The sequence below is a fragment of the Passer domesticus genome, chromosome 5 (assembly GCF_036417665.1).
Source record: "Passer domesticus isolate bPasDom1 chromosome 5, bPasDom1.hap1, whole genome shotgun sequence".
Taxonomy (NCBI): domain Eukaryota; kingdom Metazoa; phylum Chordata; class Aves; order Passeriformes; family Passeridae; genus Passer; species Passer domesticus.
The window spans coordinates 18,969,662-18,988,548 of NC_087478.1; the positions used below are offsets into that span (position 1 = coordinate 18,969,662).

At 38.7% G+C, this 18,887-nt stretch overlaps 1 protein-coding gene across 10 annotated transcripts in view; it reads right to left on the bottom strand.

The window, feature by feature from the left end:
* Nucleotides 1-18,887, bottom strand: part of PLXNB2 (plexin B2) — a 249,411-nt gene that overhangs the window by 168,585 nt on the left and 61,939 nt on the right. For 9 of the 10 annotated variants that reach the window (XM_064422211.1, XM_064422201.1, XM_064422210.1 and 6 more), the window contains one exon: nucleotides 80-255. The gene's annotated coding sequence lies outside the window, so the exon portion shown is untranslated. Of the gene's footprint in view, nucleotides 1-79; nucleotides 256-2,367; nucleotides 2,646-18,887 lie in introns of those variants that run through there. The other variant, XM_064422209.1, reaches the window with a different exon arrangement.

The window sequence follows — 18,887 nt, forward strand, 5'->3', positions numbered from 1 at the left end:
GTCTAGAAAACTAGAATATGATTTTGCATTTAGAAAACTCTATTGTATTAAAAAAAAAAGAAGAAAAAAATTAGCTTACCTGAAAACAGAAAATTCACATGAAAAATCTGTGCGCACTCCACAACTTGGGAAACAAGAACCCACTTCTTCTGGCACTTCAAGAGGAGACAAGGCGGTGTCAGTGCTTGCTCTTGTTCAGCTGTGCTCCTGGGGGTAGCAGCTGAGCCCCAGAGCTGAGCCCCTCACTCTTCGCACCTGGAACAAGAAGAGAGGCTCTCAGCTCCCTCGGCACAGGAGCAGCACGGCATTCCACAGCCCAGGCACAGCGAGGGATGCCAACAATGCCCCACTGCTGCACACTCAACACAGCCCCAGAGAAGGGGAAACTCAGCACAGCTGCCATTGGTGATAAGCATGGTTCTCTGCTCCTCTGCCCTGCAGGTGCCCTCTCACATGCAAAGCTCTCTACAGAGTATCCTAACTCTCCCTCGGAGGGACCACTTTTCTAGATAACAGTAGCCCCACAACAAACCTGCTAAAGCCCAGACTATAACAAGAACACTTTATGGTAAGAATTTTGCCAGTTTTTGGGTGACCAAACCAACCAGGACTAATTTCTGACAGGGACATTAACCAAGGACTTAAAATACCTTGTACTTTCATCTGGTATCATTCTCTTGCAACTCTGTTTTTTCCCTTTCCTTCTCAACCCTTACATATTTCACCATCCATTTTCAAGGATGGATGACTAAATGAAGCCCTTTATTAAGGCTCAATTTCAAAAGCAATGTCACCTTCCAGTTTCCCTTTGCTTCAGAAATTAGCTTCTAGGGGCATTTTCTTGAAAAGCCTACATCTATACTTATTTAAACTTTCTGGGGAATTATTGAGTGTGGAAAGTAAGGTTTAGCCTGATTAAATTTTTATTTCCATCTAAAAATAAAAAGAAATGCATAGTGAAGAACTCAGAAAGCTTGAGTCTCCCTATTTTTTTAAACTTCTGAAAGATGAAGACAAGGGAGACTTATTACAATAAATTTTTTTCTTTTCAAAATTCCCAAGAAACTTATGACCATATTCTTACGTTTGGAGCTATGTAGAGTTGACTGCTAAATACTTCATATCTTCTGAGCTAGCTGATCTTACTGGCCCTGACTTGAGCCATAGGACTGCACAACCTCTGGGACTCCTTTCCAAACCCAGTTATCCTATTATTTTTTCCAAAGGGAACGAAGACTAGTCTGTGCTTTTCAGAAACACAGCCAATCTTTTTTCTGCATGTTTGCCACCACTTTTACTGGATGCATCTTCTCCAGCAAGGAACCTTTCAACAGCCAAAATCTATACTCATTTTATATATGAAAACTCTAAGTTATTTCAATTCCAAATTATCAGAAGTACCTTGTCACACAAACAGATAGGATTTAATGCATTTAGGTAAAACTAGCCTGGTAAGAAAACTAGGAATGAATCCTAAGTCTTCTACTAGGTAACACTAAAGAAGGAACTGGGGGTAAAAGGCTGTGGTGGGTATTTCCTGTAGAAGAAACTCCAACTTTACAGAAATACATTTTCTAGCTGTGGTTCTAAAGGCAGGACAGTATTTTTTAAACCAGCTCTCATGTCACATGGCTGTCAGCCCGGTCTGCAGTGAAAGCAGTGGAATCCCTTGCACAGTCCACAGCTCTCCTTGCCAGCACCACCCTCCAGTCACAGCTCCCTGTGCCAAGGCCCAGGGTCACACACAAGCCCCATCTCCTGTGGATCATCACACGGCCACTTCTCAGCCCTCCAGCTGCCTCCATCGTGGCTGTGCATCAAATCTTTTAGCTGGCCAACAGGTTTACTCCACAGTAAAAACCTGACTTTTCAAAGAGTCTCTTAGAAGATAAACATTCTGAGGCTTTCTTTCCCCCCAAAATTCTTAAGTGTGTGTGTTTCTTTATTAATACTAAAAAATGTGCAATGCAGCAAGATCTTTTTCTGTTTCTCTGTGTACCTGCTCTCAGCAGAGAGGAATAGAGACATTATTTAATAGATAAGATATTCAGGGAATAAAGTACAGGAATGCCAGTCCTAAAATATCAAAAGGACAAGATATTAAAATAAAAAATAAAAATACTTTCTCCATCATTAAGGATGAAATAATGCCATACAGGGTTGGAAATGTCTCCTCAAATCTAAGTGAGGCTTATTCCTGTTGCTCTGACACTTCCGTCATGGCTGTCTTCTCCCTTCCCCTTCTCCAAGGGGGAAATGCCTTCTATCTTAACCCCAACAACACACTAGCCATCAGACTCTGTCACTGCTCTGCTGCACGGGAACACTGAGACAAGGAAGGGGTAATCCCTTCAGAAAACCACTCACGTGGGTCTACCCAGCAAGTGGATCCATATTTTTTCTTCCCTCATTTTTCAAGAATCACAGATTCTTCTCTATTCTAATAAAATTATTTCAAATAAATTAACACCATGACCACTTTTAAAGTTGAGCCTTAGCCTCAAACAGATTCTAAAAGAGACTGTTGTTAGATATGAAGAGCTTTTTCTTCAGCATGCCCATAGTCTGCTTCAAAGCTCATTGTTTAAATAGGAACAGTTGACATGCAAAGTCAAATTTAAGGATCCTGGGAATAGCTGTGCATGAGGGGCAGCTGGCAGGCAGGTCTACTGAAAGGATGCAGTTCTGCACATGAAGTCACAAGAGTAAGATTCCTAATTATATGCAGTAACCAAGGCATGGAAGAAAAACCAGTTCATCAGTTAGCATCCAGCAGCACAGTGAGGAAGCTTTGTTCTCATCTCTGGAAAGAGGACAGTCGATACTGCTCATATCAAAGCCTGAATCCACAGCCCTCCAGGCTTAATTAGAAAATCATGAAGAGTACAAAATGGCATTGGATACAAAAATGATCATTTTTCAAGTAAATTTAGTGGAGTGAGCACTCTTACATTTACAATCCACACTCCCTTATCCACCCTTTTTTCCTCGTTAATGATACAGAGTTGGCTGCAGATGCAACAAAACCTGTCAGCAACTGCAGGGTGTCCTAAAGCAAGTCTTGCCTATTATTCCAGCTGTATAGATGAAGGTCGCTGACACTGCTAACACCTCTGACATTTTATAATCAATTGCCAACATTTACAGAGGAGAAAATACCACTAGCTTTGAACACAGAAAGAAAGAAAGAAATTCTTCTCAATTAATTTTAAGCTTGCTCTCTCTGAGCCAAAACATGAGGCAACCTAACAAGTCAAATATTAGTGAGATTGTTTTCTGGCAGCCAATGCCATATTCTGTTTGTATGTAAACAATTGTAGTTTATCCATCTCTTCAAAACAACTGCAGTATGAATCATTATAAGGACAATGTCAGAGAAAACTGCCAATTATTTGTAGCTGAAGAACAATAATAATTTAAGTTTAAAAGCAACTATGAATATTAGACTATCAGCATTTGCTAACACCAAATACCTATCAGAGAAATCTAGTATTTTGTGGATTAGACTCTTGGAAGATGAAAGGGGATGACCTTTACCTATACCTTCACTGCTGGTAAAGAATGATGAAGCTCTTGCCATACACTGCACATTCACCTTGTGCCTGCTTCTCAGAACAGGAACAGAGATTGCTGCCTTTTAAACTAGCCTTACATTGATTTTTAGCCAGCTACAATATTCCACTGCTATAGCTAAGGATGGAGGGTTAAGGAAGAGATTTTAAAACAATACTTTGTAGAGGGTCCACAAGTCCTGTCTGATTTATAAACTGTCAATGTGCTTGATGAGTTCAGCAGCTGAGAAGCCCTGGATTTGACATTACTGCCCTTACTCAATAGTTCAAAGCAATCATTTTGAGTTAATACAGGGCCTCAGAGAACATGGGGATCTCTAACTTAAGACCTTCTAAAGACCTATATTTGGTCAAATCTCTTGCTCCTGACAGGCCTTCTTACCCTCCAGCTCCTAATTCAAGCAATCAGTCCACCCTTGCTTTTCACAGGAGCTTGTTGCTGTACGTTGTAATATTTGCATCAAATACAATTGCCAAAGGCACTCCAATTTTCACTAATAGTTATCATTAGGAGGAAAAAAAAAGTATTTTTGTCCAAAAAGAGCCATTTCCTGATGTTCAGCATAGGCAGGGTAACGGTCACAGGCAGCATCTTGGCTCAGCAGGCAACAGTAGTAGGTGGTAAATGAGAGTGCTGGGGTGGAGACAGATCTTTTTCCAGGGGGGAGAGGGGGCAGTGTCTGCTAAAGGAGGCACCCTGATGGCAGTAGATTTATGCATCCACTCTTGTCAGTCTAGGAGGAGGGAATCATTATGCAGGGCCAGCTGCAGGGGTGTGCTCTGCTGTCGGGAAAAATTAGAAGTCTAGCAATGAACTATAAAGAAGAGAGAAATGACAGAGTGAAGGAAAACTCCATGATAAACCCATTTAGGCTCTCTTCACCCTGGGATGAAATATGAAGCATAATCTCTTTGGCATATATGCTGGCAGTGACTCAAACAAATATGCCTAGGTACTCTCAGGCACACAGCCCAGAATGTGCAATGACAGTGTCCCCCCAAAGGACCGTAATGTGGGGCAAGAATCCTTTCTCAGCTAAGTCCTGGGGAAGGACCACAGCACACTCAGATGCTTTTGGAAGAAATCTCTCCTGCCGAATGCCTTCTTTGTGCAAATACCTTGGAAAGAAAGCTTTTCCATCTGAATACCTTGAGGGAGTGTGGGGGGTCGGGGTGAGCAGAGAGAACAGATGACTGGACTATAAAGAGTGAAAAGCACCCAAACGAAGGCCCTGGTATTTCACCCTTATTTTAGAAAATGATAAATTTCCAACTTCATGTGGCATTCCTTCCCCTAGGAGAGTTTCTGAGGTGGGAAGGTCTGCATAACTTCTTGCCCTGTTTAAGGCAGAAGTGTGGGTTTTTTTCTCCTTTGTTAATGCATTCAGAGATAAGAAATATTCCAAATATTTATTCATTGTGCTGCTTATAAAAAACCCAGATTTTTGGTCATACTGGTATCGGAAAACAAGGGAATAGGGAAGGAGCAGACAAGGAAAGCAGTGCACTTTAATACACTCCCAAAAGCCCCTGGTTACAATTCAAGCCCCAAGCCTAAGAGGGAAAGTGTTTGGTAGCTTTTCCTTCTGCCTGCCCTGACCACTGTTCAAACCTAGGGGCTGGTGAAACTCTTTCTGGAATGCTAATGCCTTGCTGAAAGCCAGAAGGTACAAAATGGGAGCTGTTTGGAGAATGCTTTCCTGGGGGAAAAAGGGAGGGAGGGATGTACTTCAGTACCTTATTTTAAGTTACACATAAGGACCCACAGCGTTATATTTTTACCAGGAACAGAAGAAATCTATTTTGCTCAGCATGCTATCATTGTAAATTCTGCTACTGTATGTCCTTCAGTGTAAGCCCTTGGAGATACAGTTTGATGAGAAAGGTTTGTTCAATTAAGTGTGTGAGAATCAGGGAAAACAAAATAAAAACCACAAGTAGTTCTACTGTAAAAGTCCTACTACACAGCACATTCGGAAACACAGGTAATTATTTAATTATCTGTAAAATACTTTGACTCCATTTGCCTTTTTTCTTAAGGCAGCTCTTCTATAATTCTTCCTGGTGGCATCATGTATCAAGTGTAAAAAATATTTATGCTACTAGGTGTCAGATTAAGACACCACTGACCACATTGTAACTACCTGGTGTGTTTTACAAGCATTTATTACCTGCACCGTGTAGGTCTAACAGCTTAAAAAATGCAAAAGCTCAAAAGTACATTAAAAAAAAATCACTCCAAAACAATGTTGATACATTGTTTCATTAACACTGTGAAGGTGTAAATGGAGTACTGAAGTGAAGAATGGGGTCTTCTGATGAAGTAAATGGAAGACATCTACATGCATAAAGGCTCAAAGAACATAATTCTGAAGGCCACTGTTTGATCAAAGCTTTGTGAGAAAACACAGAAATAAACCACGAGCTGTTACAGTGAGCAACAGAAATAAAACTGGCAAATTCCAAACTATGAAACCATATAACTGTCAAAGTGCAAACAATACTTTTTACAGCTCCATGGTTATGTTTCACTTTTTTATCCTAAGGAAAGGAAGGACAGGCAAATGTATAATTTTAACATCAATTCAGGAAAAGCTTTAATAGTAAGATATCAAATATATTCTGGAAAAGGGAAAAGGAACACAGTTATTTATCTGACTTGAAAACAGCACAGTGTCAAGTTAATTTAAAATTCAATTTCAGTTTAAAGCATTACAAGGAAGAAAGAATCCTATGTATCATAGGCTGTAAATTGAAATCCTAGCAAGGTTTTTGTCTGCCTACTAGCTGTGTATCAGCTATAAAGCCAGATTGCAGGTGCTTCTTTTAGGAGATTGGGCTGCAAGGCTCATATTCCGAGAAGTTTGTCATTTACTATTCCCAAAGGCATTTTATTAAAATTTTTTTATAGTCAGTTAGTTAATGGAAAGCTGGCAGTACAATAACCCAGAGGTAATTTCAGCAAGGTGCAGTACGTGATGCAAAAGCACAGAGGGTCCTACCCTGTGGAAGTCACCAAGAAGGTGCACATTCATATAAACATATCTTTTATAAAAGCAAACATGCAAAAGCAGTTTGTCTGCAAAAACAGCTTTTAAGGTGACAGGAATTTAATAAATAAATATAGAAATCATGGAGGTTTTTTTCCCCTTTCCAGAAACTATACCTGCACAAAGATGTTTCATTTAAAATCTACACAAAACCTTGAACACAATGGTTTGAGGGGAGAGGCAAGATAATCCTCCCAGTTTTCTGAGCTGAGGGATAAACATATTTGATAGAAAGGACATTTAATTCACCCCTGAACTCCAAACTGAATGAAAGCCTACTCAGATTTGGTACATATCATAAAAATAGTGACTCAAGGACAACCACTAGACTTCCAGCTTCAGAAGGTTCCTGCAAAGTGCCCCGACCAGTCTGATCAGAAAGGCAAATTCTGCTCAGAAAGGCAGATTCTGCTCCTCAGCCACTAACAACCCAGCTGGCCAGCAGACAGGAGCAGGGCTGGAAGGGCATAGAAAACCTGCACCAACAAAGAAAATAAATGTATATCCCTGACCTCCGCTCCTCCAAAAGAAAGGCAAAGAAAAGCTGCCATTTACAGCAGCTGGGCTACTTTTATTTAGTCACACAGGCCTTGAACCTCCTTGTACAAACACTGTGAAACCTCAAAACCTTGCTGAGGGAGCAGATGAGCACCTTGGAAAGCTTTAGTTTTGTCAAAGTGGAATTTAAGGTGTGTGCAAATTGGTACTCAGGAAAGGGTAATATTTGAGGACATGAATTTATCTCCACTGACATATCCACAGCTGGGAATCAGTATGAACAGCTTCCTCATGCTGATACATTCCACTTCTTTTTCAAATGGAAAGATGTGGAAAACATTATTAGAGGTGATAGAAAAGTGTTTTCATACGGCTTTTATCCTATCTTTGAAAATTACATAATTTTGTGTAAATTTATCATATATACCCATTCTATAGAGCTACATTTTTCATAAAACAATAATTTCTAAAAATGCTGGAAGATTTACAAACACTAAGGAGGGAGGAATTTGATACAGGTTGAGATGGAAAAAAAAACCTTCTGCCCCTAAATGTTTTTTTTTAAATACATCTGGGCCTCTTCCTGCTCCCACAGCAATACATAAGTCTGTGGTTATGCCCCTCCCCAATCCCCTCCAATTCCCCACTTAAACCCTCACCATTTAAATGGCTTATTCACCTTTTTGCCTTACCATGCATTTTTGGACTTACGGCTTTAAAGTAAATTTCGAAAAACTTTTGCTGGCACTTAATAATATGGAAACTACCACCACTGCACCAATATTTGTACACATGGAATTACAAAAATATACCATTTACTCTAATATACTGCTCTTTCCCTGCTTCCTACTCTAGCAGAAAACAGAAACAGGTTTTGCAGCAATAAAGAATTGATCTAGGACATCTTCACTGTGCAGTGCCCGAGTGAAAAAGGTTTAGATCTCAATTATGCAGTGTCCCTTGCAGAGTGGCCAAAACAAGCCTCAGTTTGCTTAAATTTCTGTGAAGACTAAGAATCACTGTTTAAAAAAAAAAATAAAACCACCAATATAATCCAAATTTAATAGCATGCTTCATCTTTTACTAGGAAAACCAGGCCACAGCGCAGGGATGTTGCACACAAGAGGACACAATAGTTGCTTTCTTTCCAAGCTGTCACTGACACAGCATGTGACTCTATTCTAATGCTACATTTTAGTAAAACATTTTTTGGTTGCCAGGTGTTGCACAACCCTAAGAAGGAGGACTGGAAGCTGGAAATGCCAGCTGCTCCAAGATAACTTGCCTTGGACCAAAGCAGCCTGAGACTGGAATGTTCCGCACATGATGGAGAGAGCCTTCTGTGCAGGCTTGAGGCTCCAGATTTTTACCAGTTTGATGGAGTTTGGGAATTCAAGTTTTACCAGACTCTGTAGCACTGTCTGATACCATTTGATTGTGATATGGGAAAAACCAACTAGCAAAGGTGATCAGAGATGATCGTACACAGACACGACCACAGGGTTTTCATAGGAAGGCTCACAATGTACCACGGAGTGGGTAAAAGGATTAAATCCTGCATCAAACTCCATCCCACTGCACATGTAAGAACAAACTGTGGTGCAGCAGAAGACTAAAAGCAGCCTAAGACTTTATATTTAATTGTCAATCATTTCATCTCGAAAAATTAAAAAGAGATTGTTTTAAAATAATTTTAAATGTTTCAATTCTTCCCCTTACATTTGGTTTGCACACCAAAGTGATAAAAAAAGCTTAAAATATTCCAGTATTATGCAAAAGAAGTTTAAAGTATTGGTAGCACTTCAGAAAAAAAAATCAGATAACCAAATATATAATCAAATTCTTTGAAGGCACTTTCTGTTCCTCTAAGACTTTTATACTAATTGGTGAGACCCTCATTTAATCTCTTATCATTACTGATCATTTTGAAATGACTGAGATTTAGGATACACTATTTTAATACTGATGGTGTGCCTAATGAGATCAGATTTTTAATAAGATTCTAGGCATTTATATTAGAGAAAGGCTTTGACAAAAAATAGGAAGGTAGCTGTATATCATTAAGAGTGAGCCTGTTCAGATCATTATAATTACATTTGCTATTCTTTTTTATACTCCATTACATGGTATAGGTGAAAATCACAAAAATATATAAATCCTTGACAGAAACACAAAATGCCTGCAGGTCCATTTATATCTCATCCTCAGTATATACACAAAACTTTCAGTCAAGAGATGTTATGGAGGATAAACACATGCCACTTGTGATTAACTTAACCAGATCAAATTTGGCCAGCAAAAATGTTAGCTACTTCCTAACTTGTTTATTGACCACTGTCAGAAAAATAATTCAACATCCCTGTCAGTACTGATATTCTAATTTTAGATCATTTTTTATTCCGTATCTTGCCTGTGAAATACATAGTTATTAAAAATAATTATAATAATTTTATATATATACATATACATACACACACACACACACACATATATATATATATATATAGGTGTCAATAACTACTACTAAAATTCTGCTGCTTCATTTTTGTGCAGAAGTATATCTAGAGCTACTGCAGGTTGCCAATAAGACTGCAGTGTGTCCATATGTTAGGTTATACACAGCCTAAGCAAATGCTGAGGCACATCATCTTTCAGTAGTATAGCAATTTCAGGCTTGAGCTGATTTTCCTACAGAAATACAACCAATTAGTATTCAGTTTTGAGCCATACCAGAAACACTCCTTCAATAGATTCAAGTGCCTTGATCATTTGCAGCAGCTCTTTTGAAATGGCTAACCTGAAAAAATTAAACAGACAAGTATGCTTTATTTCTGTTCATTCCTGAGTTTATTGCAGCTCCTGTTTCTGTGCACTTCTCTCCTTCACTGGGGTCCAGTCCAAGCTATCCAGTCCTCCCAGGACAGAGAGAAATCCTTGACCCACATTTGGAGGATAAACTCGTGGTGGGCTTCTGGGCTTTAGTGCAGGCAGCACGAGATCACCTGCACTGCTGCTCTTTCCAGGCTGATGACACTGAGGTCTCTGTATAAAGTACTGATTATTCAGAAAGACAACAATGTGAAGAGAGGCCTGGCCATATCAGGATGAAACAGATCTGCTTAGCTCACAAGGAGTCATGTGCCTCCTGAAAGAAAGCCCTGGAAGAGCTTCTCTGGCTGCTCAGCTGAGCCTTGAGACTGTGTCTGGGAGATGTCATTTGCTGCAGTTTGAAGTCCTTTTACCACTGTCTACATAAAGGTAGGGACTATCTATAGTTCCTCTACAGGAAAAACTCTTTAGAACCTACAGCGGTATTTTACCACTTCGCCTATTCAGGCTAGAGCACAAAGCCCAAGAGAGCAGAGAGAAAGAGATGCACATGCAGTCAGTCAACACCACAATCCCTGACGATGCAGTGTATCTCCAAAGCACCTGCTGTTGTCCATACTGACTTCCCTGCTGAGGGAACCCCTATTCTACACCTATAACCCAATTGTTCCTGCAGAGACAATTCAAAGGTAAATGTAGACAGAGTTCTGTATGCTCCCAGCAGTCTTCCAAGAATTGTCCACAGATTTAGTCAATTGAGTACCTATTCAGCTTGCTATCTCCATCTTAAACTGCTTATAAATAAGACATGAAGGATAAGAAGTTTTGATCCAACCACAAAACATAATTTGTGCTGAAAGCTTGTGTTAGTGCTAGTTACCATTAAATCTCACAACTACACTGCAAGTCAGCCTGAAGAGAACATGTCCTTCTATTGCTAGGTATTAGTCAGTTCACAAACATGGTGTGCATAGAAATAAGAAATTTAAGGTCAGGATCAGTGCCAGGATACAAACATATTATGCCTTCACATTGTTATTCCAGTTCAAACACTCTCACCTACTCTAGTTCTGAATTGTATTAGCTTCACTTACAGTAAATACAACTGTAATGAATTAGTATTCATTAAAGAGACTACAAATAGAATAGACACAAATAAATAAAGATGAGATTTTCTTTTTGTCTTTGATGGGGAACTATTACAAGAGACTTACATGCAGACAGAATGGCCATTTCCTAATACAGAATCCATCACTGTCACTTAACATATGACTCTCTTGTAATGTTGTGTTATGAGACAGAAAGTCAAATAATCTCTTTTGCTTTGATGAAAGCATGAGGAAGTTGACTCAGATAAAAGCAGAGAGTAATCTGTTTAAACAGCTTGGGTCCAAAGTTGAAAATGAAACAAAATCAATAACAAATACAGGCCTGCTCTATCTGGAATATGGAGAATCTGCCTTGAGCATTAAATAAAAGGAAAAAAAAGGATTAAATGCTACTACAAAAATATTTCAGGCCAGAATATTCTATATATGAGGTTTGTGAAGACCCTCCTTTGTTTGAATTTACATGAGTTTATTCATGTATAAATTGATATAACACACACTATTTGCTAGTAATTATGTAGTTTAAGAAGGTTTTGGCTAATCTAGAAGTAATGAAGAACATCAGGGTAAATTGATACTTATTAGAAAAGCAAAGAAAAAAACAACTGAAAGGCCTCAATATGTTCTGATTATTTAGACTCCAATCTTAGGTAATACATTTCTGGCACATACCTATTCAGGTCAGGTTTTTATCTGAGCTAGTGATGTGTTCAGAAGGAGCACAAAAATGCCTGAATCTTGGGTCACAAAACAATTTTTAAGGAACCAGCCATTCAAATCTTCGGGGAGAGGTATACAACAAGTCATCTCTGCCTTTTTAGATAAAAAGCAAAAATGTGCAGGTTATGTTTGCAAAGTAAAAAAGATAATTCCTTCCCACTCCATCCATACAAGATATGGCATGAGTACTTACACAGTGGTATTAGTAAGAATACTTACACAGAAGACAACAGCAATGTTGACAAAACAGCTTAAAATTGGATTTGAATTTGGTTTACTACAACACAGCCTTCCTACACCTTAATAGCCAAAGGTGTGAAGAGTTGCAAAGAGAGTAAATGTGCTGACTTTAGTTGATAAATTCAAGTATTCATGAAAGAAATCAGAACCTAAAATCATCACTGCAGGCTTCTGAGAAAAGATATTAAATGTGCATGAACCTTTTCTACACAGACAACCTGCAAAAACCTCCCCATTAACCTGTCTGAGATCTTCTGAAGTAAAAGCAAACTCGAAACCCCCAAAGCACCTTTCAATTTTCAAAATTATTTTTCCATGATAGTCAGAGAGAAAGACCAGTAACAGTTCATGCTACCTTAGTGAAAGCAGGGAAGTGTTATAACATCCAAAGCGTGCCTGTGAACATAGCTTATTAAATTCTCTTAAAATGAAGAATTACTGTAATCAAAACAAGAAGAAGCATGTAGCACAAATCATCAAATTTATAACTGACTTCCTTTTACCATCTGAGAGAAAATAGCTTTTCAGATTTTTGCTCTTCTTCTCAGCAGCCCAAAATAATGCTCCTCAAGGAATTGGACAAGTGAAAAGGCCAAATTTTTCCATAAGAAAGATGGGGAATAACATATTAAGCTGGCCAAAATAAATAGTTTCAGATTCTGATTCATCAAGTAGAGTACTGTGAATGGTATTTTATCATTATGTAGCAAAAAAACCCCTCAACCCAAAATCACATTCCTTGAACAAAGTTTGTTCTTCCTAAATATTTAGAGAGGCACATGTTGATCTGCAGTCCTGTGAGTGCAGTAACTTTAGGCCTTGTGGTTCCATTTGTCTCAGAACTCGAAGTGTTTGAACAAAATCCATGACACCCACCTGGCCAAGGTTAAAGCAACCTTTCACAAGGAAGAAATCAGTCTTTGTGGTTCTTGGGATGGCTTCAGGCCCATAAAGAAACAATTGCATTACGCCCTAATTACTCCAGCTGACTCAATGCACAAACTGGGATCCCTCTGAAAGCATTTCAGAACATTTTGTAATACAGAAAATTAAGGTGTTGCATTATATTTCCCAGACCTGACAGCAAGTTTTTTTGTAGAGCTCATTTAAAGCAGAGCCAATATAAAGAGCGAGGATCAACAGGCATGACAAAATTATGCAGAGGACAGGACATGCAGAGAACAAATTTCAGCTATAACAATGGACTGCAGTGCATGGCTCTCAGAAATGGCAGCACTATGCTCCTATTGCTCTATTTTCCCCTGCAAATTAATCTAAGTAAATTTCAGTTTAAAAAGGTTTGTTTTTTACCCTCACTAGTTAACACCACTGTTGTCCTTACCTCCTGGTATAAAGGAGCAACACCTGCAGAAGATGACCTATAAAGTTTCCCAGCATGCCTGTGAGGAACAGTATTTAATTGTTCAATTTGGTTTATCCATAATATATATCTCCATCTTCCATAGTCATGGATAAGGAGATTTGATGTAGCAATTTATTACTGGGGAAAAGGAACTTGTATTTTGTAGGGAAGAGATACATATAAAGACAGAAACATACAATACAGAATTATAAGGAAAATCTGCAGTTTCCTACATTCATATGTATCTCTTTCTGTGTATTTTTCCTGTGTGTATACATGTACATTACAGATATGCTAGGAGTAGTAACACTAACTCTGCAGGGTTGTATCTCTTTCTCACATTGTATGTATTCCTGGAATTCAATCATTTACAAGGACAAGCAAATATCTACACTGGCAGGTAGCTGCTCGTATTTGAGGCAAGACATATATATTGCTGCCTAATGCCAAACTAAAATCATAAGGTCTATATATTAATTCAATATAAAATAAGGTTGGGAAGTACTTGCAATAAAATGATACCCTGTAACATAAGCTACTATTTCCATTTCCACACCAGCCTGCAAAGTGAAGCAGCCAAAGAGCAGGGATGTGCTTTTAGCAGCCCTGGCTAGTGGGCTCCATTTCCCTGACGGGAGCAAAGCTGCTGCCAGGGAGGGACAAATGCTGCAGCTCACCCCACAGCATCTGCCTGAGTCTGGAGTCGGAGCCTTACACAAGAGATCTGAGTCAGGACTTTAGTGGAGAGCGAAGGCAAAAAGCACTAATGCACATTTCCAACCTCAACTGCTGGCTCTGCATCTGCAACAACATAATCCCTTCTCCCATTTCCAGAACACTATCTGGGAACCTTGTCTATGTTTTGGCATTCATTGCAAAGTTTTCATTCCAGTTCTGTACACAAAGACTTCCATGATGTACTTTCTTTCTTTACACCCTAAAAAAGTGTAAACTTTGATCTTTTCAAACCACCTTCTCATCTACAATCCAATTCCACAGCAAGCCCTGGACAAGCACACTGTGCTTATGACTTACAGATGTTCCTCCTGGGCAAGCATGTTTATTTATGGATTGCAATGCAATCCTGTAGCATAGAAGTAAACAAATGAACAACCCACTCCTTCCTACAAAGACACGTGAAAACCTAAATTTATTTCCTCATCATGAGAACCCATCAGCAGTTAAACTATCCATCTTCATCACCATAATTCAACAGCAGGCTTCTTTTTGTACAACAAGACGAAAATAAAGCTGCTAGTAACTATTATTTTGATGTTTCTGGCAGATAGAGCATAGCACATCTATTCAGCCACTGCACTGAACTCAGTATTCCTGTGGTCAGAAGCCCTTTGACTCATCTCAACCTCTACCTTGGTTAAATTTCTCTTTTGGTTTCTCCATCATGACTGTGGGGCAGACAGCAAATGCATTTGCCTCCCCAGGGAGGCATAGAGCACAGCTGCTCCATGGTGACGTGCAGAGGAAAACTTGCTCTTTTATATTTTTTCTCTGCTCAATCTCAGGCCAGACACACAGGTCATCCTATGTACACAGGATTTTAAGTGGAGGCCACCAGCTTGTCTGATGCACGTAATTAAATTTGTTTTACAAGCTTGTAAGTAATTAAATATCACTTCTCAAACTGAGATTTTAATTGTCCTGAGTTGCCTGACAATAGCATTTTTCTCAATCTAGTTTGTTCCCAAGTAAATGTGAAATTTTAAAGGAGCTACCACTGATAATTCTACAAGAACTAAAAAGCAACAAAAATGGTCAACTATCCATAGCTTTAAGACAATAATTATTACGTATTCCTAATAAAAGTTTCAAAAGTGTGTCCACATTTTCATCAGCTTCTTGGTAATGGAAATGTTAAAAGACAAACACAGAGCATTCTGCCTCTGTTTTCATGATGCTCACAATAAATCCTGACGCAGATCTGAACCATGGTTTTAAATCCAAATCCAAATCCACGTTTCTCAAGTCAGAACTACCTCTAAATTACCATAAGAGTGCCTGTAGATACTTTCTTAATTTGGAAAACTCATTAACTGTTTGGTTATGTAGAATAATGAAGCCTTAATTTCAAGTATTATTGTAAATTATTCTATTTCACAATATACTAAGCAGCATCTTAAATTTTCAAAAACCTACAAACTCCCTGGAGGAGCCACTACCACACAAACTTGTCAGATGTGGGACAGAACTCTTTTTCAGGATCTGAAACGCAGCATACAAACTAGTCAGGTTTGTACCTGCCTCCACTGCAATGGCACTTAAACAGTCACACCCTGGCAAAGTCCAGTTATAGACATAACCACATTTTCAAAACTTGAAAAAGCAGCCTGTTTTTCCCTGCAGCTGTCTGTATTCGATCCTAAAGAGCAGACAATCCACATTAGGTTTTGGAGAAAAGAGCTTGCTTTTGTGTGGCCAGATACAGAAGAGAGATACAGATATGGCTTCCCACTGATAAACAGGTCAGGACTGTACTCCAAGCAGGCAGATTCTCCTGCTCACTTGTACAACTGCCTCAAATTTCTTTCAAGCCATGGTAACTGTTCCCAAACTCCCTAAGCCAAAAGAAGAGGAGGGAAGAACTGCTCTCTGTGCAGTTACCCCATGTTATGTGGGTGGAGACATAAACAGGTATCTCCTTTTAGAGTCCCTCGGGGGGAGCATTAGAGTCATCCCTTCAAGATGCTTTGAGAAGATCTATTCTTGCCTTTGACCTGGAATGATGTTAGAAATAGGATTAGGATACAATGACAGGAGTGGTTCCTCACAGATTTACACCAGAACAACCAGGCCAGTGCAAATTTGCAGAAGATAAAGGCAGAATTAGAGGGGCACCTTCGAATCTACCAGCAGGACAGAAACTTAACTAGAAGCTACATAATTACCTTGCTCCTTCTCAAAATATTGAAAGACTCAAAATATCCACATGTCCTGAAGAAGGCCACAGAATTAAAATATGTATATGGACAATAAGAGAGGTAAGTTTTGTATCAACAAACCCTTAGACATGAGACTAAAGAGCTTAGAAGTTGAATGCAAAAAAGATGCAGAAGGATACAATCAAGGCCAAACACCATCTCATAATATTGAAAACTACAAGGTCATCTGAAGTCAGATGTGCAGATAGCAGCTCTCCATGCAGCTACAATCTGTGTCAGAAGTTGAAAGTCAAAAAGAGCTCATCAGAATCCTAAAATCCTAGATTGTTTTGGGTTGAAAGGGGACCTTGAATACCATCTAGTTCCAACCCATCTGCCATGGGCAGGGACACTTCCAGTAGTCCAGGTTGCTTAGAGCTCCATCCAACCTGGCTTTGAACACTGTTAGAGATGGGTCATCCACATCTTCCCAGTTCCTGTGCCTTTCCACCCTCACAGTAAAGAATTTTCCCCTAATATCTAATCTAAACCTACTTTCCATCAATTTGAACATATTCCCCCTTGTCCTGTCACCGCATGCCCTTGTAAATAGTCTTGCCCCATCTTTCCTGTAAGCTCACTTTGGGCACAGGAAAGACACAATTAGGTAACCTGGAAGCTTTCTCTTTTCCAGGTCGAATAATCCTAATTTTCTCAGCATTTTCTCATAGGAGATGTGCTCCATCCCTCTGGTCAACTGAATCACAAACTAAATTTTGAAAGAAAAATGGATACTAAAATACAGAAAAGGCATGTGGAGTGTTCAATTTGGATGCTTGTCCTTGGAGAATTTGATTAATTTATTTATTTAATTTTTTAAAAATCATTGAGTATGAGTCTATCCTTCAAAACTACAGTATTCTCACAATGGCTCTTAAATATTTTGTATTTCCCTTGTGAGATTAAATGATGATATATGATTTAACTCCCACATAATGTGATGAAGGGAGATGCTATGTGCTTCTCTTTCCATATTCTTTTCTGTCTAGTTTTGGATGTTTGACCACTTGTGTGCTGTCGTGTTCTTAGTCTCAGCATTTATGGCATCCTGAGAGACGATATTCACAGAAGGGAACTGCTAAGATGTAATTGCTTTAAAACTATGCAGGGGAGGGGAAAAAACCCACCTTAAATAAGGTATTAAAACCCTACTACAAACTCCTGGACCAGCAGCACCAATATCTCTTAAGCACCTGCTACCTATTTAACAGAGACAATTAACCCAATACCAATTACTCAAACTACCTTCTGCTCTACACTGCAGCTCAGCAATTGTGATGGGTAGTAGACTTAAAAACCCAACACTTAAATTACTATAATACTTCAGAAAGTGGTGACATATCTTCATGGACACTGTTAAACTGCAGGAAGTGATTGCAATAATGAGTGTATGTTTACTATATAATTACTGTCTTTCTAAATCCCAAGGGAACAGTATGTGAAGTAAAGTATTATGTAAAGTATTAATTCAATTTTTGAAAATTATCTGAATGCATACTGAGCTATAAGCTCCTAAAAACTCTTACTTACATTTCAAATATGTGTGTTTGACTCAACCAGCTTCTAACACTATAAAGCCAATCATTATAAACTGCTGACTGTAAAAAAATCTAGTCTGTTAAATTATTTTTATTATGACAATTACAATAATTTCTTTCATGGGGCATGCTACCAGTTGTGCAGGCCATGATCTGAATAAGAAATAGTGTCAGTTGAAATACTGAGGCAACAACATTCATATGCAATTCCACACACGTGCACTCTGGGCTTCAAGATATGCACAAGATTGTACAAGGTATGCTTGAAGCTGAAACCCTGAAGATGGTTTAAGCTCACCATCAGCTTACATGAATTATTGATGATTATTAAGTATTTACTGTGATAAACACAGAAACCCCCAACAAGGTTTTCTACTTGGCCAAACCATACACATGGTTTCTACAGTTTCATATTTATAACTGCTTCTCTTTGAAGAATCCCTGAAATGGCCTGAGATCTCAGGTAAAACTTCTGGAAAATTTTGAGAACCTACTCATCCTTCTGATGCTTTTCTGGACTTGTAATGATAATTAAGAAATTTCGAAGCACTCTCAAAAGGAGAACAGCCATGGCAGCTGTTCTCTCTTGCCCAGTCGTTGGGGAGAAAAATGTAAGGAATGTATTTAACTAATGCAGTTGAGCAAAACCCACTTCATCATCTTGAATTACTTATTTGTAATGAGTTACTCGTTCAACACTGGCCAAAATAAAGTTTATCCACTTACAAAGAACTGATCAAGTCAGAACTCTTAGAATTCTGTTGCAATACTGTTAATCTCTTATTGTTAATTCAGAAAGTTAAGAGAAAGGAAACTGATTTTAATTCATTTAACAGAACCCCAAAGACAAGATTGTTCTGTTATTAACAAATGCTTCAAAGATTTTCTGCCAGTCCTGTTTCCTCTCCAGCTGGGAATAAGTTTTCTTCCCTATTAATACAAGTCAATCATTCTCTGCCTCAAATTCATCTTTGAAGTTTCCAGTGATGTCAATGTTCCTTTAATGAACACAGATTTCTTTTTAGTACATAA